This window comes from Serinus canaria, chromosome 6, assembly GCF_022539315.1.
Source record: "Serinus canaria isolate serCan28SL12 chromosome 6, serCan2020, whole genome shotgun sequence".
NCBI lineage: Eukaryota > Metazoa > Chordata > Aves > Passeriformes > Fringillidae > Serinus > Serinus canaria.
Window position 1 is genome coordinate 3,602,072 of NC_066320.1, and position 22,611 is coordinate 3,624,682.

The window sequence follows — 22,611 nt, forward strand, 5'->3', positions numbered from 1 at the left end:
TTAGGTGCTTACAGAGCTGTGTACTTAAATAATTCCTCCATGGAAGTATTGATGTGCAGCAAAGCCACACAACCTTTAATACAAGTATTCTCAGCATGACTTTGCAAATATTCCTAAGTTTGGCTAAACACCTCTGATGCTGCCTGTTGGCATCAGAGGGAGGGGGGCTTGTGCAAGGCTCAGCAATGCAGATAAAATCACACACTTGGAAATCACCTCTGGGGGCAGATCTTGTGGCTCTCCTGGACTGGTCTGCTTGCTGTTGCTCTGTGTCCACTGCCACCTCTTGGTGTCCATTCCCACCTCATCATGTCCATTCCCACCTCCTGTGTCCACTGCCACGTCCTGGCATCCAGTGTCCTGGTGTCCATTCCCACCTCCTGGTGTCCATTCCCACCTCCTGGTGTCCATTCCCACCTCCACAGACCCTCTCCTGTCCTGTGAGCCCCAAGTCCTGCCTTGCTTTGGGACCCCTGTGCTGCATTTGGGATTTTTGGGGAGAGGACAGGGAAATTTGGCATTTCAGCAGCAGCTGCCTTTGCCAGGTCAGCCCCCTGTTAGTGTGTGCTGTTCCCTGTGCACAGAATGCAGGAATGTTGTTCAAACTTGGGTTCTCCTGTCATGTGCAGATGCAATGAATTTCCTGGAAACTTCAGGGAGGGAATGAAAGTGATGTAGATAGTTGGTAGCAGCTGGTGATTCAGTCATTGAAGCATAAACTGGATTTTTCATGTGATGAAGAAGGAAACAAAGCCTGGCTTGGTAAGGTCAGTGTCAGAAATTTAGGGGCTGTGTTGATTTTTCTTTTGTATTACAGTTTATGGAGGATATTTTATTTTTTCCTTAATAAAACTGCTTTTGCAGGGTGTGTCAGTCCATCTTAAATCCTAAGTAGGAAGATCTGTGGCTGTATTTGATGAGGGCAGAACCTTCTGCTGCTTTTGGGACTTTAGCTCTCCTTTTTGCAGCTGGCTTGTGTCATCCAAGTTGTTTTTCATCCTTTCCCCTGTCAGTTTGTTGAGCAAACTTCCAAGTGCAGGACTAGGGGCATTGGGATACCCCTCAAAATGCAGGATTGGGACATCCTTTCCAGTGGAGGATTATGGGGTTTGGGACATTCTTCCAGGGAAACTGGGACACCCCTCCAAGTGTGGGGTTGTGGGGACTGGGACACCCCTCCAAGTGTGGGTTGTGGGGACTGGGACACCCCTCCAAGTGTGGGTTGTGGGGACTGGGAGGATGCTCTGCCACACTTCCTTGCCCTCCCTTTAGGAACCAAAGCACTGAGCAGAGCTGCAGGGCAGAGGAGGGAGGATCCTCACCCTGCAGGCTGTCAGGGGATGTGTCTGCCTTCTCCCCAAGCTGGCTGTGGTGAGCCAGGATGGAGCTGGAGGCATCCCAGTGCTGCTTCTGCCAAGTCCCAGGTGCTACTATGCCAGGTCCTGCTTGTCCTGCAGGACATCCCCCTGCACGTTCACCTCCAGAAGTGCAGCCAGGATCCCATTTCCAATGGCTGCTTTTCCCAGCACAGTTCCTGAAGCTGGAGTCAGGGATCAGCATCCCCCCAAGGGCAGGGCAGGGAGGGAGAGCTGGCTGCAATTCCAGCTAGGGGTGGTCCCATTCCAGCAATTAGGAGGAATTAATTGCTTGGCCAGAGCCCCAAGATATTGCAGATGGCTCTTAGAGGGATGGAACAGATTCCTGATGCTGAGGTGTGTCCAGTTTTGGAGAGGTGGATCCAGAAACTGCATTTTTGCCAGATATGAGGCCAGCTGGCTTGTCACATCTGCAATAGAAAAGTTTCTGTAGCTGAGAAATGGGATATCTTGTACTGCTGGTATTTCTGAGGACAGGGAGCTTAAATTTCTTGCTTACATTGGGAACTGAAAGCAGACAATCAATCCCTGGTTTGGGCTGTTCCACGGAAATGGGGACAAACAACCATTTTCTAATGGGTTTGTTTATTGTGATGACTTTGGCGGTTTTATGCAGTGCTCCTCTTGCTGTTATGTTCCTGGTACCCCTTTTGAACAAGGCATTTGTGCATTCCAGGGAAGGTCTTTTCTACTGAGGGTGACTCCTTGCTCCTGAGCACAGGATTTGCCTGCAGCCCCAGCAGCACTTTCCCATTTTATGGAAGATTTAGCTCAATTTTCCACCCTATTTTCTCTTAAGTTTTATCAAAAATATGTTGCTTTGTTCAGGTCAAATTTGCAAATACATTTGTGGAGCTCAGTTTTTCTCCTTCCTGCCAATGTAGTGCTTTTGCACCTTTCATAAATCATCTGATGAACTGCTGAAGCTGGAAGAGACTGTTTGGCATTTACAGAGCTAATGGAAAACTTGAGTAAAGGATGCTTTGCAGGAAATGGCCTCTCAAAAAGGGAAGTAGTGCAAAAGCCAGTTGTATTTTCCTTGTTCACAAACTTGTTTGGAAGATATTATTAATCCCTCACATCTGTGCAGGTGCAGCCTTCAGACTCCCAGCTGGGTATTTTAACAGGAGCAAACCACAGCAGGGAATTCCCTCCCTCCTGTTCCAATCCAGTGTTGTGGTTTCATCAGGGAACTTGTGTGACTTTGAAAAGCCACAGTTTGGTAACTGGGTGCCAAAGTTTACCACAGAAACTTTCAGGAGAAAAAGGGGAAGGCAGCTCCTGCTGAAATACCAAAACCACTGCAAAAACCAAGTGTGAAAACTTTGGGGTGGGAATGGGGGGATGCTGAGGGGCAGTGGGTGGGACTGAAGGGGTCAGAGTTAAATCACAACCTGCTTCTGCTCAAAGTGAAAGTGTGTGTTCACTATTGCAGTGCTCAGGATTGAGCTGTTGCTGCTCGGGGTTGGGAGGGGGGGGAATTCCAGGAAAGCTGTGTAGTTTCAGGAAAGCTGTGGAATTCCAGGAAAAGCTGTGGAATTCCAGCCAAACTCCCCTGCAGAATGGCCAGTAGGACTTTGCCAGGTGCCAGATTTCATGCTGAGAGTGCATGGCCACGTTTGCCTGTCCCAAAGGGCTTTTTCCAGGAGGAAGGCAGAGCCTTGGCTAACAGAGAGCTCTCCAAAGCTAACTCTGAAAGGATATATTGTTTTTATATGGAATTTCTACCTGTACACCCATCAAAGCCTGGAAAATGACCATCCCTTACCATTTATTTACCTGCACAGGAGGATTGTTACAGCAGTGCCTGAAAGAAGCAAGATTAAAAAGCAATTCCTGTAGTCTGGCAGGGGTGTGTTATCCAGAAAATACCTTTTCCAAGTTAAATTCCTCCTCCAAGTTGATGGCTTTGAGGCCAAGACAGAGGGTAAAAAACTCTGAGTATGTGAAACAAATTTCTGCTGCAAACTATGGGAACCTCTGAAAGTTGACATAACTTCTGTAGCTGGAAGTTTCAATTTGTTTAATTTATTTTGCTTCCTTAGGGCTCAGCTGTACTTGTTTTGTTGAGTTGGTTTATTTATGGACACATTGTGCTGTTCTTCCACAGGGATGACCTCTCAACTCCAGCAACTTGTTAATGTTGGTGTTAAGCCTGTTTAAAATCTCTTCCTGAGGTTTAGAGGTCTGGGGATATGTGGATGGTTAGCACAGAGCAATTGCTACTCTTAGACCTGCCTTCTAGACTAATTAAACACACAGCTGGATGTCACAGGTGTCCTCTTGTAACTTTACCTGCAGCAAATGAATCAGCAAACCCAGCTTGGATTCCCTGTGTGCAGGTGGCTCATTCATTCTTTTTTTTTGCAGTGCCCAGAAGAGTCTCTTTTCCCAGGAGACTCGAGTCAGTGTCAGGAGAGAAATGTTCCTGCTGAATTTGATGTGTGGGGCAGCTGAGGGCAAAGCCTTGCTTGGAATTTGAGGTCTGTGGTCCCTCCCTGGGTATGATGCCCTGGCAGGAGCTTGCCATGAGGGAATAAAGCCATCCCAGCACCTGGAGAGCACATCCTCTGCCTCTGAAGAGCCAGGGAACAGGCTCTGTTAGTGGGATTTGGGAGAATAGAGCACTCCCAGCACCTGGAGAACATATCCCCTGCTCTGGACAGCCAGGGAACAGGCTCTGTTAGTGGGATTTGGGAGAATAGAGCCATCCCAGCACCTGGAGAACATATCCCCTGCTCTGGACAGCCAGGGAACAGGCTCTGTTAGTGGGATTTGGGAGCAGGCTGCAGCCCAGCCTGTGCAGAGCCACCCTGGAGTTGGGTTCCTGTGCCTGTACCTGCACTTGCTGCCTTCCAGCTCCCTCCTGCTTCCCTCTGATGCCTGTGGCACCAACAGAAAAAGCAACATGTGAGCCAATTTTAGTGTAACAGCAGAAATGCTGCCTCACTTGAGCTGCACTTAACCCCTGGCTTTAAGTGGCTGTGAGAGGGTTGTGAGACGTGCTTGATACGTTTAAGAAATAAAAAGCCTGGCTGTGAGAGGGGGGAGGAAGGAGCTGCAGCAGAGCTTCAGGCTGCTGGAGACACTTGTGGGTGTGCATCCCAGCCTTCCTGGCTGGCTGAGGTGAAAATGGGCTCTCCAGCAAGAGAGCTGCTTCAGGAGGAGCTGTGCTTGTGCTTGCTAGTGGCCAGTTTGCTGATTTTTTCCTTAGCTCTGCTTTCCCTGCCTTTTGCAGGACTTGCTGCCCAGGTTTCCCTGTGGAACTCTTGCTCTGATGTGGTGTGTTGGGTTTGGTTGCTGCCTTTGGTTCAGGTGATTTGGAGAGGAGTTTCACTGACTCCTGGCTCCTCATAGCAGACCTTGCCTTGCTCAGCCACCACTCAGGAGTCACCTGCTCAATATTCCTCCCCCACACCTGACCCAGCTTGTTCAATCCTGTTCTTTCCCTGTGAAGCAAGAGACAAAAAGCAGCATTTGCTGTAGCTCACAAGGCTCCCAGATGCATTTAGGTTGGAAAACACCTCCCAGACCATGGAGTCCAAGCTGTGCCCTGTCCCCTCCTTGTCACCAGCCCAGAGCACTGAGTGACCTCCCTGCCCACCCTTTCCAGGAAGAAATTCCTCCTGATGTCCAACCTGACCCTCTCCTGGCACAGCTTTTAGGATGGTGACAGGTTCTGTAAGCAGCTTGTGCCTGCTGGGAAGTCACATGAGAAGGTGACATCCATGTGCCAGTACAAATCTTGGCTCCAGAAATACTCAGTGTGAGGTGAAGGTGGAGCTGTTTTAACAAAACATCAAGTGGAAATGTCTTATTTTTGGTGTTGCCAAGTTTGCTGGCAGCTGTTGTGCCTGTGCCCATCCTTTCTTTCCGTCCTGCATCAGGAGTGGTGACCTAAAAATAAATTGTGTTGTGCAGAGGAGTGGGAAATGAGACAGCATCACTGATTTCAGGTTTTATTGCTGTGTGTGTGCCCTGTGCTGAGAGACTTTCTGCTGGTGGGGGAGCTCCAGCAGGGGCTGAGCAGTGCAGGCTGTCACCACCCAGCTCTGCTGCCTGACTCCAAATTGAAAAAAAACAGGATTTGGAGAAGGCAGAAAGGTTGTTAGAGTTTCCCTGAGGTGAGGATAACCCTTGTAGATCTGTGTAAGGGAAGGAGACAGATTTATTTGCTGTGCTGCCATGCTCTGCAGTGGCTTGGAAAGGTCTCAGGTGAGGTGGCCATGGACTGCCCTGTCACCACTGAAAGGGCACTGTGGTGGGGTTTGCTCTGCCTGTGCCAAACTGATGGCTTCCTTGGGCTGACTGGGACAGTTGTGTCATTTCACTGGTGTTTGGAGGAGAAATGGAGTGGACAGTGAGGCCTGAAGGTCACTTTTGTATTCCAACCTCTTTGCTTTAGTGCTGACATTGAATTCATGGGTCCGGGGCAGCTCTGCCTGTTGCTGTTTGTGCTTTGGCAGCAAGGACTGAAATCTCTGTTTGAGCTGGCAGCTGGCCCCAGCTCTGGTGCCTCTTGCATGATGATTTCTGTGTGGTTCAGAATGACTTTCCCCAGCTTTGGAAAGTGTCCTTGGACAAAGAGGGAGGGAGATCTCCTTTATAAAGGTGATGGTGGTGCTGTGAGAGCCTTTTGGTGTATGACAAGCCTGCCTTTCTGCCCCTCTTGTGCTCTCAGAGGTGTAAAACAGTTCTTTCCCCTCCTTTTTTCTCTTCAGTTAAGCATTGAGGATCTTGTGTGACTTGCTGACTGTGTGGTCTGTACCTCAGGAAGTGCTGCAGCTGGGTTGATGTGTTGCATTTAGGCAAACCAGCTAATTTTGGCACTTAGCATGCCTGGTGTAACTACTTTTCTCCCAGGTGTAAGGGAAAAAAAGGGAAATAAAGTCTGGTTTAAAATCACACCAGGCAAATTCCAGCTTGGAAGACAGTAGGAATAAGTGAAGGTGTGTGTTTTTTTTTTTTTTTTTTTCTGTTTATTCTTGCTTAATTCTTCTGTTGCAGGAAGAGATAAGTCCATTGATGAATTAGGCAGTTTATGGATGTAAGGAACTGGGGCAGAACCAGCTGCTGGTTGGGAATTCCCTGGCAGGAGGAAAACAACCAAACCATATCCCAAGAAAAACATGGATCTGGAGCTCTGGGCTGGTGAGCCTGTAGAGATAGATAAGGGTTCAGCCCAGGAAAATGCACTAATTGATAACTGCTCCAGAACCAGTGGGGTGGGAGATAACTCCCCCCTGCCCTCTCCCAAAGAATCCCCCAGGCTCAGTAGCCTGGCCTTGGCAGCAGGGTCCAGCACATTTTATTTCCTCTGCTGAAACAAGGATTGTGTCTACAGCAGCCTTCAACTGAGAAGAGCTTTGAGCTGGAAAATGAGCTGCTTTTAGGCAATAACATTCTAAATATTCTTGTCCTGCAGTCCTGTTCCCCTGGGATAACTGGGATCAGCTACATATGTTGTTTGACTGTTGTGCTTTTGCCTCTGGTGACCACTGGGGTTGATTCCTCTTGTTTTAAGCAGCAGCCTTGCTGAGTGCTTGGGGCAAAGCTGTGTTTTAAGGTGGGTGTGAGTGTTTTAGGGCTGGAGGACAGCAGGTGATCTGCAGGCTGGCTGGATTTCACTCCTGGAAGGGAAATTGTGGGCCAGGCTGCAGGGAAATTCCCTTTATTTTGATAGTGGCTTTCTAGAGCTGCTTACTGGGCAAGACCCCGTAAGTTTTGGGTTTCCCTGCTGCACCCTTAGATTTTTTCCTACTGTTTGATCAATTATCTGCTCTGAAAAAGTGAGCAAGACAAAAATTACAGCCTTGCTTCATCCTCAACCTTGCTGTGACAATCCTTTGCAGCCCCTTACTAAGAGATGACACTTTTTGTTTGTAGCTTTGCTTTAGCAAAATAGTCCCTCATAGCTGGAAAGCCTTAAGGAGAAAAAGTTTCTGGCAATATCTGTAGGAGTTGCAGTTCTTTACTGTGCAAATGCTGAAATCTACATCTTGCTTTAATGTTTCTCGGAGCTAAAATATTTTTGGATAAACAAAGCTTTTCACATATTGTTCAAAGTGCTTACAGGCAACCTTTACCCCCGGAGTGGAATGCAGCCATGGGGAGAAGTGCAGTGGGAACAAGGACCTTTAACAGAGTTGATGGCCAGGAGTGGGATGGAGTGGGGCACCATGTCATATTTAAATGTTAATTTTGATTGGCATATCACATTCCAAGCCATTTATTGTATGAAGAATTACTGGCATCCATAGCAGGATTATTTTTTATTTATGGATCAGTCTGCAGTCAGCTTTTCTCCCCCAAATTTCCACTGGATATTGCTGGGTAAGTAAGTAGGAGCAGCTAGAAATGTGCTGGAAAATCCTAGTGTGGCATCTTAGGAATCATGGAGGAACCTATTGAGATAAAATCTGCTCTGCTTCCAGAGGAGAAGCACATTTCTGATATTTGCTGTTTTACAGTAAAGAACTTCCAGTCTCTCCTACTTGCAGAGGGGAAGAGTTTTTCCCAACCTAGTGTCTGTGAGAGAGCAAACCCTCCCAGCTTGTTAGGCAGTAATTTAAACATAACTGCATGGCATTGGAGTAATGAAAAAGGATTTCTTTGCACCCTTGTGACTGGGAAAGGTGGGATGAGGCAGGGACTGGAAATCCAAGGAGTGGCAGTGGCACCCAGACTCCTCTCTTAGGGACATGTCAGACTCCTTGCCAGAGAGTGTTGTGGATCCAAAGTTTCAGTGGGACCAAGTTGCAGGGAGTGGAGGGAAGCTGAGCAGCTCTTGGGATGAGAAGTTTCCCAAAAAGTTGCTAAATCCATGCTCAGGAAGCTCTTGGAGCTGAAAGTAGCCAAAGCCTCAAGCAGAGCCTTGTCTGGTTGGGGCAGTTCAGCTGCTCTTAAATGGTGATTTAGCTGCTATGGCTGAGCAGCTTTGAGGTTTAGGGTTTGGGTTATTTTTTGCTTCTTCTCTGTGCTTTTGCTTGTCTGTGGTTTTTCTTTTGCACGAGGCTATAAAGGAAATAAAAACCCCTAAAGCTTGGGGTGAGTAACTTTGAGGGTTGTAACAGCAGAGGCAAAACCCTGACTTTGCGTTGGGTGTTTGCAGCACCAAAGGGAATCTGCAAAAAGTCATCCCTGGTCTTGGGTGTGCTGATTCCTTCCTAGAGGTGCCATGGGGACCATACTTTCCCTTTTCCCATTTTTCAGCCTTTCTTTGATGGAGTTTTCCTGGGCAGCAAGGTGAATTGCAAAGTTTCCCAAGGGGTAGCTGCATACCTGGAAGTTTGCTGGGCTGATATCAATACAATTATAGTGCAAATCCTCACCTAGATGAGACCCACATATGAAGTGATATTTTAAGAGCTCAAAGAAGCCTCCTTTATAAATTTTAAGTGCCAGCAGCACATTTTTTATGCTCAGAAGATCTTTTAATTACTGCAGTAACTTGGGGAAAGCTGCATGGGCTCATTGTGAGGTAGTTGCCACTTGAGCAGAATGTGTTTAGGTGTGTTTTTCCCACTTCAGTGGAGCTCTCAGGGTTCTTCATGGTTGTTTTTAGCTGTCCTGAGAAGTATCCCCTGGCCTCCCTGCCCAGGAGAGCCACAGCATCCTTGTGGAATTGTGGAGTTGGCTGTGCTCCATGTGTCCTTGGAGCGAGCCCTGTGCCTGGGGTGGCTCACAAAGGAGACATTCAGGCAGTCACCAGCTCAGGATCCTGTCCCCTAATGCTCTTAACCCTGCTGGGGCTGGAAGAACAGCCAGCAGGTCTGGGCTGCTGCCCTGCTCCTTTCATCTTGGTCTGTTACTACATTTATCTATCTCTTCTATTTATTATATTTATATTATTCTATTTATTATATTCAGCTATAAACCCTTGTATTTACACTTTTTATTTGTACCAAAATTTAAATTGAAAGGGACTCGTGTGAAACAGAACACCTCACTGTAGCTGGGGCTTTCACAGACATTCTGCCCTTGCTGGGGAACAATTCCTATAAACAGATTTTTCAATATGAATTGCAGGAACAGGTTGGACTGTTGTTGTGTGAGGAAAAGAGAAATTCTCTAATTAGGTGTGGTCTCTGCAGGCTGTAAATGACTCTGTCTCTCTGCTCTGCCTGTCCTTCCTTTGGGATCTGCAGGGATCCTTTGGGATCTGCAGGGAAGCACCAGCAGCCATCCTGGTCTCTCTCCTCCTTCCCAGGCCATCCCACCACTGCTCTGCAGGAGTCATGTTCCACTTAGTGAAGTCTCATCCTCCTAGGAATTGTTCTGGTGTTAAAAACTTGGAAATCTTCTGGTTTCTCAGCTCTCTGATCCTTGAGGACCTCTTTTTCTGAAGGAATTATTGTGATTCCTGTCTTTGCAATGGCTGAATCTCACCTCTGTTAAAAGGTGGGATATGTCTGGGGTGCTGTTGTTTCAAGGCACTTGCAAAATGGGAAGAGCTAAATTCAAGCTGCTGTGGCTCATTTCTGAATCAGTGGATAACTTGACAGGCTTTTGGCTGGGAAGTCATGGGTTTAAGTACAGTGGGAATTCTGACTTATCTACAGGTCAAGGTGAACCATTTCTGTCTCCATCTCTTGAGCAGGAGCATGTAGACCAAGCCTGTCCCGGAGTCCTCAGCTTTCATCCCATCCTCCTGCAAAACCAGAACAGGTACCAGTCACTGGGAAATGGTTCATGAGATGCCAAACACCAGTTTGACTGGTAAAATAAAGCTGTATAATAAGCAATGTGAAGTGGTTCCTGTTGGTGGTGGACGACAGGAAACTTCTCTGATGTTGTTGCAGTGCATAACTCTGGTCATTCCCTGAATTCCTTATCCCTAACATGTCTAAATGATCAGACCCTGGATTTTTATCTTGATGGGTCTGGCTATGAATTCACAGAATTCACTGAATCATTGGGTTGGAAGAAATCTCCAAGACCCTGGCAAGGCCTCAGCAGTGAGCAGTTGCAGTGTGTTTCTTGTTATTAATGTTTTCTGACCTAGCCATAAATTGCTTTCTTAGAATTAACCAATCTTAGCTTTTTCTCTTCAAACTCTTTTTGGGTGAATCTGGGGAATTCTGAGCATCACACCCTTTGGGGACTGTTGAAAATATCAGTGTGTACCAAGTCACTTCTCAGTGTCCAGGCATCCATGTAGGGCTGAGATTTCCATGGCTCTCTAAGGGGTGAGAAGGGTCATAGCAACACTGGGGCCAGGTTTGTGGAGAGGAATGTGCCCTGGAAGGTGTTTTTTGGAAGGATGAGCAACAATAAGGTGGGAGAGGAGGTCTGGGAACAGGAATGATTATTTTGGAAACAGGGAAAGAGTCTCCTGCTGCAGAGGTCAGCTGTATTCAGGTCACCAAGATATTGCAAGAACTAAGAAAAAAAAATAATCCCATGAACAAATCCTCCTAATTCACATAATTATGTTGTTGTTGATTGCAGTAACATTTTTTTTCCACTTTTTGGGACACTAGGAATGAGTTTGTATCGTGCTGGCAGGTCTCCTAGCAGCTTTCCATGCCCAAAAGATGGAAGGGATGTTTCTGGGCTGCCTCCCTGAGTTCATCACTGCACTATTTAGTGGTTCCCTAGTGCAGATCTGTCTACTTAAACCAAATGAGGATCATTCCTTTCCTTTCACATTGCTATTAGCTGGATGATTTTATTGTCTCTGCAGGAAGAGAGCAGAGACAAGCAACTGTAGATTAGGAACAATTTGCAAAATAGTTCCCTGATTAGCACGCCTGTGGAGATGTTTTTCTGTGTAAGGGCTGCACCACAAATTTTACTGGCTCCCTACACTCAAAGAATTAACTGTGAGGAGGATTAAAATGACATCTCAGACATCAGCTAAACGTCCTCTCAAAATCCCTTAGGTTGTCTCTAAATCAATTAATTTGATTTCTTCAATCCACAAGCAAACTGGGTTGGTGAACTTGTGTCAGTGATCTATTTAGGCTGAATTCCTCCAGAGTATTTTAAAGAGTGCTTCAGTACTGGTGAAATGGTGCAAAAAAAAAGCAGTGAAATATGGAAATACCCTGTGCCTTCTCTTCTGCCTTCTTCAGCCCTCCCAGACATTCCTGATCCCTGCTGATTAAATGGAACAAGAAAATGAGACAACAGCCTGCTCTTGCTCTTTTTACCACGGTGCTGCTTGTGTGGATGTGGGAAGAAAAAGACACAGGAGAATCCTCAACTCCAAAGCTTTGCTGATGAGCAGCACAAGGAGTTCTGTAAAGTCTACAAAAGTGGCCCTCAGCACTCAGATGTGGCCACTTAACTCTCCTAAATCCTGGTTTGCTTGTAATTCCACATGGATAATAAGGATGGTAGCATTCACCTGGGAAACATTTGAATATTAATGAGAGGAATCACATGCTCTGTCTGGGACTCCTGCAGCTCTCCACTGGCTGTGCCATCTCCAGATGCATCAGTCAGAGATGGAGCTCCCACTCTGAGCCTGCTGCAGGCTGTGCTGGGGACACTGTGCTGGGAAATGGGGAATCTTCTGGGAATAAGGCAGCAGAGCTCGGCAGGGGTTGGGGTCCTGTTGCCTGGTGGTTCTAAGCTGTGCTGTGACATGGAGAACAAGGCTGGTGCTAACTTCACTTGTTCATCTTCACAGCCTCGAAACCTCCCGAATTTCTTCTCAGCTGGTGCTCCTGCACGAAGGAAATGTCACAGCATTGCTGTCAGAGCAAGGGGTGGCACAGCCAGAGCTGAGCATGGTCATGTTAGATGCTGAAATTCACAGAATCACTGGGTTGGAAGATATCTCCAAGATCACTGACTCCAACCCAGCCCCAACACCTCAACTAAACCCTGGCACCCAGTGCCACATCCAGTCTGTTTTAAACACATCCAGGGATGGTGACTCCAACACCTCCCTGGGCAGAACATTCCAGGACTTTATCACCCTTTCTGTAAATAGCATTGGGCAGAATGCTTTTCCAGCCTAAAGAATTCTGTGATTCTGTGGCACAGCTTGTCATTTATGTGCAGATATCCCTCAGCTCAGCATCACTTAGCAACTCCAGGAGCTGCACCTTTTCCACAGGGATACTGAGTTTAGGGAAACAGGGCCCTGAACCAGCAGCTTGTCCCCCAGCAGAGCAGCAGCCAGTGCTCTGCCAGCAGAAGGGTGTCCCTCAGGGGAGGGAGGGCTTTGGCATCCAGGCTCATTGATTTGGGGAAGACAGACCTTGTGTTTTCTGGGAAGTGTGTTTGCAGTGTTAGAGTTGGGCAGTGCTGTGTGTGCTACAGGACAGACAGCACAGAGCTCTAATCAAACCTTGCCACGCAGTCCTGCTGCTAGCATAGCTGCTAGTACCCAAACTGTCACTGTGAACTGCTCCTCCTGTCCTTTCACCAGCCCAGAAATCATTCTGGATGTGGCAGGAAACGTGTCCTTGCAGGCTCCATGGAGAGGAGAGGGAGAGGCTGCAGCTGCGAGGGAGCAGCTCGGGATTCTCCTGGCAAATGCTGCTGATTCACAGCTTGCTCATCAAAAACGTGTCTTTGTGTCTGAGCACCACTCCATGAGAGCCATCATGGCTGGAAGAGGGGGCAGGCAGGGTGTGGAGCTTCCTCCTGGGGTGCCTTTTGGAGGCTCAGCAAACTCTGCTGATAAGTGGGTGTGATTAGTCTGGGAGGGCTGCACTTGGGAGATAATGGCCAGTTACTCATGGAAACAGGGCCTTCCTGGCATGGGTGACACCTCATGATCCTACAGCAGGCTGGAAAGGCTTCCCCTGGCTTTTCCATGGCTCTGTCCCTGGATTTTCCCTGGCTCTGTCCAGATGGACAAAAGCTGTTTGATTTCCAGCTTGTAGCACAGAAGAATTTTCTGGAATGGGTGACACCTCTCATGATCTTACAGCAGGCAGGGCAGGAGGCTGGGAAGCCTTTCCCTGGTTTTTTGGCTCTGTCTGTCCATCTGGACAGAGCCTCTTCCAGCCTGTGGCACAGAAGAATCTTCTGGCCTGCAGGTGGAGGTGCCTGGTGTTCCCCCTCCCTGCAGGACTCACTGAAGGTGAGGCAGTGTAAAAATTCAAAAGCAAATTTCAAGCAATCCTAACTGTAGCCAAAAAGGAGTCTCAAGAAATTAGAACTACCAGGCTTCCATCTGCTTTTTTCTTGGCAGACAGCTCCTTGGGTTTGGTGCTGCTTCAACAAGCAGAATTGGATTTATTTATCCCCCCTCCCTCCCTCCCCAACTTGTATTTGAGTGGAATTGTATGAATTGCACTAACTAATGTGAATGGAGCAGGGAGACCTCTGCTTTTCCTTTATCTAAGAGGGAAAGCTGAGTTGGATGAGCCATGTGCAGCATAGGGCTGGTTCTATTCCAAATCTCCCCCTCTGGTTTTGCCTCCCCTGGAGGCTGGAGGGATGGGATGAAGAGTGAGTTTGCTTCCCAGGGCAGGATGAGTGGTCTGTGTGCTGCTGCTGGCAGAGGTGGGCACAGGGATGGGGAGAAATGTGGTCCCTGGGTGCTGCCATCTGAGGATTTTGGCCATGAGCATTTTGGGTTTGCTTCTCCTTGCTTCTTCCTCTTCTCTCCTAACTGATCCTGGTTATCTTGGAGACTATCAGGAAAGACTTCCAACCTTGAGCAGCTCCCTTCAGAGCAAACATTGAGGTTAATTTCTCTACTTGGGGCTCCACGTGGCAGTGTGTATCCCATGATTCTCTGGATTGCTCTTGTAGCTAAGAAAAGGTGCTCTGGGTGTAGCAGGGTGGTCAGCACATTGTTCTGGGGGTGGTGGTCTCTTCCTGTAGTAATTTCATATCCTCTGAACAGAGAGAGACATGGTTCTGCCAGGAAAATCCTGGGAAGCTGTGTAGAAGCTGTGGGAAACTTAGAGGAAAGAATTCAAACAATTATTATCTCTCTTTCTATAACCATTGGTTATAGATCTGGTTCTCCAGAGTGTGCTGTTCATAGTTCACCAAGAGTGTGAGAGAAGGTTCCTAAAGGCCAGTCAGATCTTAGGTCCACCATAGTTTCTATAAGAACTGTGGATTTCTAACAATAAAGTGTCTTTTCATGCCTTCTGAGGATGGAGTGTCTGTATCACTTTTGGCTGTCCCCGATAACCCTTTGGTGATATCCTCCAAACCTCATCCAGGCCTCTTTGGACACAAGGATATTCTCTCTTTCTGAGTCCTGTGGGAAATACTGTTTTTAAAATGCAGGTTCTCTATCCCTGGAAGTGCCCAAGGCCAGGCTGGATGGAGTTTGGACCCACCTGGGATAGTGGAATGTGTCCCTGCCATGGCAGGGGTGGAATGAGATGAGCTCTGAGGTCCCTCCCAACCCAACCCATTCCATGATTCTATGTTAGCATGGCCTTCCCTGTATATCCCAACTCTTGAGGTCATCACACTGTAACACCTCCTGATGCTTTAATGAAGCCTTGCTGTTAGTTCCACCTCTTAGGTGTCCTTATTTTTATTTGTTTGCTCTTTTGTTAACAGTGACTCTCATGACTACGTGAGAAGCTGCCAGCAGCAGGTCTGAGCTTCCACTCTCCTGTTCCAAATGAGTTTCTAACCTGATGCATCGAGTGCTCTGGCTAGAAAAGCAGTTTCAGGTAGGTCAGGGCATCTTGCATTTTGCATTTTCAAGTGTGTTTTGGAGTGATTTGTTCATTCAATACCTTGTTTACTGTGACCTGAATTGGGATAAGTTCTTGTTACGGACATTTTGGATATTTCACAAACTATCTCCAGTGTTATTAAATTGTAAAATCTTGGGGAAAGACAGCTGAAAGATCCCTTAGATCAGTTCCTTCTGCCTGCTTCCAGGAAAGGATGACTAAGAGCAGAACTTGAAGGTGTAGATTGTGGGTAAATGCTCCCAAAACTCTGCTTGTAAGGCAATTTTTGCCCTTCTGGCTGTGGAATCTGGTGATGTATTGTGTAGACAGCCAGAGTGGGGGCTGGAATACCTGTGTTCTGTTCCCAGCTCTGGCTTTGGCATGGATTAATGACCTGCAAAGAGAGAATAAACAGGGTGTATGCCCTTTATTGCTGCTTGTAGTTGTGTTTTTGTCTTTCAGTAATCCTTTGAAGCTGTGTGAGGATTTGCTGAAAGGCACCTCATAAGATTTGTCATGGTGTTGTTGGGTTTGATCCGTGCTGGAAAGCTCCATGACTGATTGAAGAAGTAGAGGGGAGGTGTAGTGAGAATCAGGAAATAAAAGTGGAGTTTTGGGTATAAAGATTCTGAGAAAAAGTGTTCTAAAAGCTGTTATTTGTTTGTGTGCAGCCCCAGTGTCCAGCACCTTGAGTGAGCCAAGTCTCTCATGCCTCCCATTCCTAGTTGGGAAACCTTTTACCTTTTTTCTGAAAATGTTCTGGAATATTAGTGAGCCTTAACTGGCTGATTGTGAGAGGCTGTGGTGGGAGACAGAGCAGAAAAGCATCTTTCAGTTGAGATTCTTCCTAATCCAGCTGAATTCTCCCTGCAGAGAGAATTCAGGGAGCTGAGCACGTTTGTCTTGGGAAAATTTGGGTTTAGCCCCTCTGCTGTGGCTGTCCCAGTTCTGCATCTCTCTGGATCTCAAAGGCTGTATAATTGAGATGTTCAGTGGCTTTTCCACAGAATCTCTAAGAAACACCACCAGAAATCCTCAGAAAAATGCTGTGACTAAACACCAAGGCTGCTGAAATAGAGGGAAATGATTTTTTTGTGTGTCACAGGTCAGATGAATGATGAGCAGGTTTTTTGCAGTTGTTGCTCTCTGAAAGCTGCCTCTGTGTCACTGTTCTGGACAAACTCTAATACTACAAGGCTTGTTTACAGCACTTGGGAAAAATTGAAAAATTGCTACTTTCCACACCCTTCTTCAAGCACATCAGTGTTGGGAGCAGGAGACACTTTGAGCAGACACCTGAAGCTCCTGTCACTGCATTGATTCAGCTTCTGTTTGCTCTGCATCCAACACACAGCAGTGATGAATAATGCAGGCATCTATTACTTAAAGTTTAATGCAGCTTTAATCGGGCTTGGACATCAAGAGGTGCAGAGGAGGCTGCTCTGCTCTGTGATAAAGGGAAAAGATTCAAACCAGGTGGGGCTGGCTCTGTGTTGTTGGGTTGTTCCTTTGCCCAGAGCAGTGACTGTCCCCTGGGCTGGCCCTGCTGAGGAACCTCCAGGGCTGTGTCCAGTTCTGGTCCCCAATCCAGGGAGGACCTGGAGAGACTGGAGTGTGTCGAGGGAAGGGGCTGGAGCCCCAGGAGGGGCTGAGGGAGCTGGGAAAGGGGCTGAGCCTGGAGCAAAGGAGGCTCAGGGGGGACCTTGTGGCTCTGCACAACTCCCTGCCAGGAGGGGACAGCCAGGGGGGGTCGGGCTGTGCTGCCAGGGAACAGGGACAGGACAAGGGGAAAGGGGCTCAGGCTGGGCCAGGGGAGGCTCAGCTTGGACAGCAGCAGGAATTCCTGCATGGAAAGGGTGCTCAGGCCTTGGCAGGGGCTGCCCAGGGAGCTTTGCAGTGCCCATCCCTGGAGGTGTCCCAGGAAGGGCTGGAGGTGGCACTGAGTGCTCTGGGCTGGGCACAAGGTGGGCACTGGGCACAGCTGGGACTCCATGGGCTGGCAGGGATTTTCCAGCCTAAAATAATTCTGTGATTCTGTGGCACAGCTCATAATTTGTGTGCAGATATTCACTTGCAGCTGCCTTGGTGTCTGTGACCTCTGGTTTTTGCTGTATTTATCTCAATCTGTGACAAGACAGGTTCTGTCCTCGTGGGGTCAGAGAGCTCGTGGATGACTCTGCTGTGATCCAGGGATCTCACAGTGGAATATCAAGGCACTGCTGTCTCTTCAATGGCTCTTTTTTTTTTTTTTTTTCTTCTTGGTATGAGTATTATTTTTTTAAACAAATGAAAAACATCCCTTTCATCAATTGTTCCCTTTGCAGAAGTTGAGCCTTAAAATAATCCAGGAAGCCTTTTGTTATATAAATATACTCATCCTCCAGCTTGGCACTGAATGTGCTTGACAGAGCTGCTTGCTGAATTCTGTTTTAAACTTGAATTTCAGTGGCTATGAAGGAAAAACCTGGGCTCAGGGAGCAAAGCAAGCACTGCTTGCTGTGTAATCACAGTGTAACAGGGACTATTTAAAGCAGTGGAAAGCAGGGCTCTGTGCCTGGAAGTCGGTTTCTGTGTCTCAGTGATTTTTGTTTCAGCTTGTTACAGCCAGGTATGCTCATACCTACCAAATTTAGCTCCATGGGAAGAGAGCATATTTGCAGTCTTTTGACAATATTCCTGCTGAAGTTGTTTGCTCAGGAATAGAATTGTGTGGGAATACAGCAAGGGCTTGGCATGGTTAACAGTAAATTCCAGTGCAGAGCACTCAGTGGTGAGATCTCCCAGTGAAGTGGGCAGCAGGTGGCTAGAGCAGATGTTTAAATAGAAAATGAACAAAACATCCCCACCGAAAAAATTCCCACAAATTCAAAAATCCATCAACCACAAACACTCACCACCCTGTGAATTTCAAATAATCTTTGTTAGAAGTGGTGGCTGTTTCCTGGGTGTTGTCCTGTGCACATAAAAACACCTTGGGGGGAATTTATGAGTCACGTGGAGTTTTTTTGTGTCCTCTGTAGGCCACACTTTGGTTGTGACATTGGCTTTTTAAGTGACACCTTTGGTTTGTTTTGCTGCAAGCCTGAGCTTGAAGCTGCTGCTGACTGAGGAGGTTGGACTGGGTGCTCATGGAGGTCTTTTCCAACCTAAAGGGTTTGATGATTCCTGCTAACTTTTCACAGAATCACTGGGTTGGGAGAGACCTTCAAGAACATCAAATCCTACCCATGCCCTAAACACCTCAACTAAACCATGGTGCCACATCCAGTCTTTGTTTAAACACATCCAGGGATGGTGATTCCACCACCTCCCCAGGCAGGCCATTCCAATATTTAATCACTCTTTCTGTGAAAAACTTCTTCCTAATATCCAACCTGACACAGCTTGAGATTAATTCATCAAAACTATCCCAGAGAAGTGGGGATGTTGAGAGGATGCTGCAGGATGTGCCTGGGTGGTTTTGGTACAAACAGGGACAACTTCCACCATCCCAGGTTGCTCCAGGTCCCATCCAGCCTGGCCTTGGACACTTCCAGGGGCATCCACAGCCTCTCCAGGCAATGACATCTTTGCAAAACTTAAGGTTTAATGGAATTTTGGAGCAGAGATTTTACATACCCTGTGTTCCATTTGTTGGATCAATCAAGTTGGGTTTTGGTAGATTTTTTAGCTGCTTTATTCAGTGGCTTGGCTTGTTCTGGGTGCTGTGGATAATTTCCTTGTCTCCTAATTTATTTGCCTTCAGACATGTAGCTGCTCCCGTGTTTCCAGGAAAATGGAAAGGATGTGCCAGCAGGAAATGGCTGCAGTTAATGAAAATAGGTTGTAGTTGCTGATGATTAATCCTTAATCTAAAGAGGGAACATTCCCTCTCCAGTTTTGTGGCCTGAATTAGCATCTGACTATTCCTTTGTCCTGGGGCTGGCTCTGAATGACTCTGGGACTGATTCATGGCTTAGGGCCCCCAGTAATAGGATTTCCTGTGAGGGTGTGTCACCAGTCCTTGCACAGGTTCAAAGGGAAAATGGGTTTTCCCCCCTGTGCTGCATCCTCTGGACTTGTGCCCCTTGGCTTTGCCTCCCTTTCCTCCCTGACTCTGGAACCCAGATTTGATGGCTGCTGCCATCCCTGCTCCTTTCTAGTGCCTCATCATCCACCCAGGGCATGTGGCTGTGTTCTCCTTGGGTTCAAGAGTGAGCACAAATACATTTAGTGCTTTCTGAAAGGCTTTCAAGTGCAGCACTGCTCTTTTTGCTTCCTTTGAAGGCTGAGCAGCCACCACTGAACTCGGGGCTGCAGTCCGTGACTGCTCCCTGAGCAAGCAGTTAAAACATCAGCTATTACACTGATGTGCAAATGTTATTTTGTGCTGAAGTCACGCTGGAAATAGTTCAAAATGTCTTGTTTATTTGGATTCACGAGGGGCACGCTGTCTGGCTGAGCTCTAATCTTGTTTTGCTCTCTGCTTTCTTTGCAATCAGCAGAGCTGTACTCAAACCACGCTGAGAGATTGAAGGTGCCTCTTGCTCTCCACCCCTGCAGCCACAGGCTGAGGGCAGCACCCCTGGGTTTGTGCCTTTTGGGAAAGCTGGGGTGTTAATCAGTTGTTTCCCTCAGTCCTTGGATGGGTGGAACAGGCTCTGCTCCTGTGTTGAATTAAACCCTCTGCCCCTGTGCTCAGGTGAGACCCCACCTGCAGAGCTGCCCCAGCACAGGAGGGACCTGGAGCTGCTGGGGAGAGCCCAGGGGAGGCACCAGGATGAGCAGAGGGATGGAGCAGCTCTGCTGGGAGGAAAGGCTGGGAGAGCTGGGATTGTTCACCTGGAGAGGAGAAGCTCTGGGGTGACCTCACTGTGGCCTGAAGGAGCTACAGGAAAGATGGAGAGAGACTCTGTACAAGGGATGGAGGGACAGGACACAGGGAATGGCTTCCCAGTGCCAGAGGGCAGGGATGGGTGGGATATTTGGAATAAGGAATTGTTCCCTGGCAGGGTGGGCAGGCCCTGGCACAGGGTGCCCAGAGCAGCTGGGGCTGCCCCTGGATCCCTGGCAGTGCCCAAGGCCAGGCTGGACAGGGCTTGGAGCAACCTGGGACAGTGGGAGGTGTCTCTGCCATGGCAGGGGTGGCACTGGATGGGCTTTAAGGTCCCTTCCAAGCCAAACTTTTCTGTGATTCTTTTAAATATCTCTTCCTGGATAAGCACTGACTCACTTGGTCATTATCTTAATGAGAGATGCACTTGTTTAAAATCACTCCAAAGTTTTGCAGTTTTATTGTTTAGCAGATAATACAATTATTTGGATTCTTCCACAAGATGCTTTGTTTCAGTTCCCTCCTTAAATGTTTCTCTCTGTGTTTGCAAGAAATGAACATGGAAGGGTTTTTCCCTGGCCTGTGCTGTCCCCATTCCCAGGGAGCAGTTGCAAGGCTGTCAGCAGCTGTTTTGACAGATTTTCATGTACTGCTTAAGAAGACAAAAAGTTACATCTCACATATTTTGCTATGCAGGGATAAATACTCAGCAAGGGGTGTGTGAAATATTTGATATGAACATACTGAGGGATTTTGTAGTGCCAACACAGGATGTCTGCTCTGTCACCAGAGTCCTGTGTGGCTGTCCCAGCTGTTCAAGTCATGTGTGCATCCCTGCTACACCCAGGCAGGTTTCAATATCCTCCTGTCCAGAGCATGCTCCCATCTCCAGGTTCCTGCATTGTGGAGCATCCTCACAGCCATCTCCACACACTAACACATCACTCAATTCCCCAAGCTTTGCTAGGAGTTTGTTGGAAAGCTGGGGAGCTCCCTGAGCTGTGGGTGGCACCTCCAGAAGGGCAGAAAGGTGAGGGACAGGCTTTGCACACAGGCTGTGTCGTTGTTAGGAGATGTAAATGGGGTGGCTCCAGGTGTTTTGTGGGTGCTGCTGCTGATCCAGATGAGCTGAGGCAGCTCCTTGTGTCTGCCCCAGGTGCTCTGTGCCAGCAGGACTGCCCTGCCCTGCTGCTGCTTCCCAAACTCAGGGGCAGCCCCCACCTTGCTCTGGATGTTTTGTTGGGATTTCCCCGCCTGTGTTTTGGTCTCTGTGAAGCTTCTCAGGGAAGGCAGCTGAATACCAAGGCACCGTCTCCAGCTCTGCACTTTTGCTGATCTGTTTGAAGTCCCCAGACAGTTGATCAGGCAAACTTGCTGCTAAATGGATGATCTAATTCCCGGTGAATGCTGTGATCACAAGCATTACCCTACATCACAGAAACAATTTGAAAACCAGTGCGTACTCCTCAAGCTGTCAGTTGTCTTTCAGCACCCTCGTTGTGCTCTTTCATCTTGAAATGCTTGTGCTGAAGCTCCAATAAACTTACCTGTCAGCAGCTGCAGGGATGTCTCTTCTGTCTCCAGCTCCTAGCTGCAGCTGGCAGTTTAAAAGCTGTTTACAGAGGAGATAAAGCATGGAGCTCTCTTGTAGCTGCTGTTTCTCTAAATGATTTTTCTTACACTTAAGTAATACTCAGCACGAGGTTGTGGTGATGCTTTGTGAGGATTGCTCAAAGCCAGCATGTGACTTCTGTGCTCAGATCCCCTGAGGACCTGGGCAGGGCAGGAATGTGTCCCTGTACAGAGGGAAAATGGGATGGGAGAGAGGTGACATCCTGGAAACAGAATGGGACACAGCACCCAACAACCTGACTGCCTTAAGAGTGGCCCAACAGAGGAATGCTCTTTCACAGCCCACAGATACATGGTTTGAATTTAACAAGAGAGAACTCTTTTGAAACCTGAAATTCATAGACTCATCAAAATTATTAGGGTTGGAAAGACCTGTGGGATCATCCAGTCCCAGCTGTGCCCAGTGCCCACCTTGTGCCCAGCCCAGAGCACTGAGTGCCACCTCCAGCCCTTCCTGGGACACTTCCAGGGATGGGCACTACAAAGCTCCCTGGGCAGCCCCTGCCAAGGCCTGAGCACCCTTTCCATGCAGAAATTCCTGCTCCTGAAATTCCACGTGGAATTGATGCCTTGAGAAGGCTGCCCTGGAGCAGAGGCCAGACAGAGCTAAAGAATAAAGCAGGGATTTATTCAAAGGATCTCCTCCATGGATCCACCTTGGGCAGCACAAGAGCCCAGCCAGGGCTGCACCCAAGGTGAACCAAAATGGTCCCAAAATGGACATGAGGTAACAGGGTCTGTCACTTTGATCAGTTCTGCTCCATTTGCATCTTGGAGTTCATTGTCCAATTCCAGCTCCAGCCCATGCAGTCCCATCCTTCTTCTTTTTCTTTCTTAGGCCAAGGTGTTTGTGTTCTTATGTCTGAGATTTGGATCATTTGTCCTTGGTCCCCAGCTAGAGAAGGAATTATTTTATCTAGCAACTCTGTGCAGAGAGCTCACCCTCCCTAATGTGAAGCTCAGACCTGCACACTAAAACAGCAGAGAATCTGAAACATATAACAGCTAGAACCTGAGACATCAGAGTATCCAAGAGAGTCTGTTTTTTTGTGGACCTGTTTACTCTCTTTCTTCTCAAGGGGGGGTTCTAGATGGTCATTTCAGTGAAAAACCCTGTTCTCATCCTTTCTTTCTGTTCCAGCATCCAAAACTGAGCAGTAGAAGTACCTGACAAATT

General features: G+C 47.8%; 1 protein-coding gene across 3 annotated transcripts in view; it reads left to right on the forward strand.

Moving 5' to 3' along the window:
• Positions 1–22,611, forward strand: part of SGMS1 (sphingomyelin synthase 1) — a 90,230-nt gene that overhangs the window by 9,747 nt on the left and 57,872 nt on the right. For 2 of the 3 annotated variants that reach the window (XM_050976338.1, XM_050976340.1), the window contains exon 2: positions 14,868–14,983. The exons of the other annotated variant lie outside the window; for it this stretch is intronic. The gene's annotated coding sequence lies outside the window, so the exon portion shown is untranslated. The remainder of the gene's footprint in view (positions 1–14,867; positions 14,984–22,611) is intronic. 3 annotated transcript variants of the gene reach the window in all.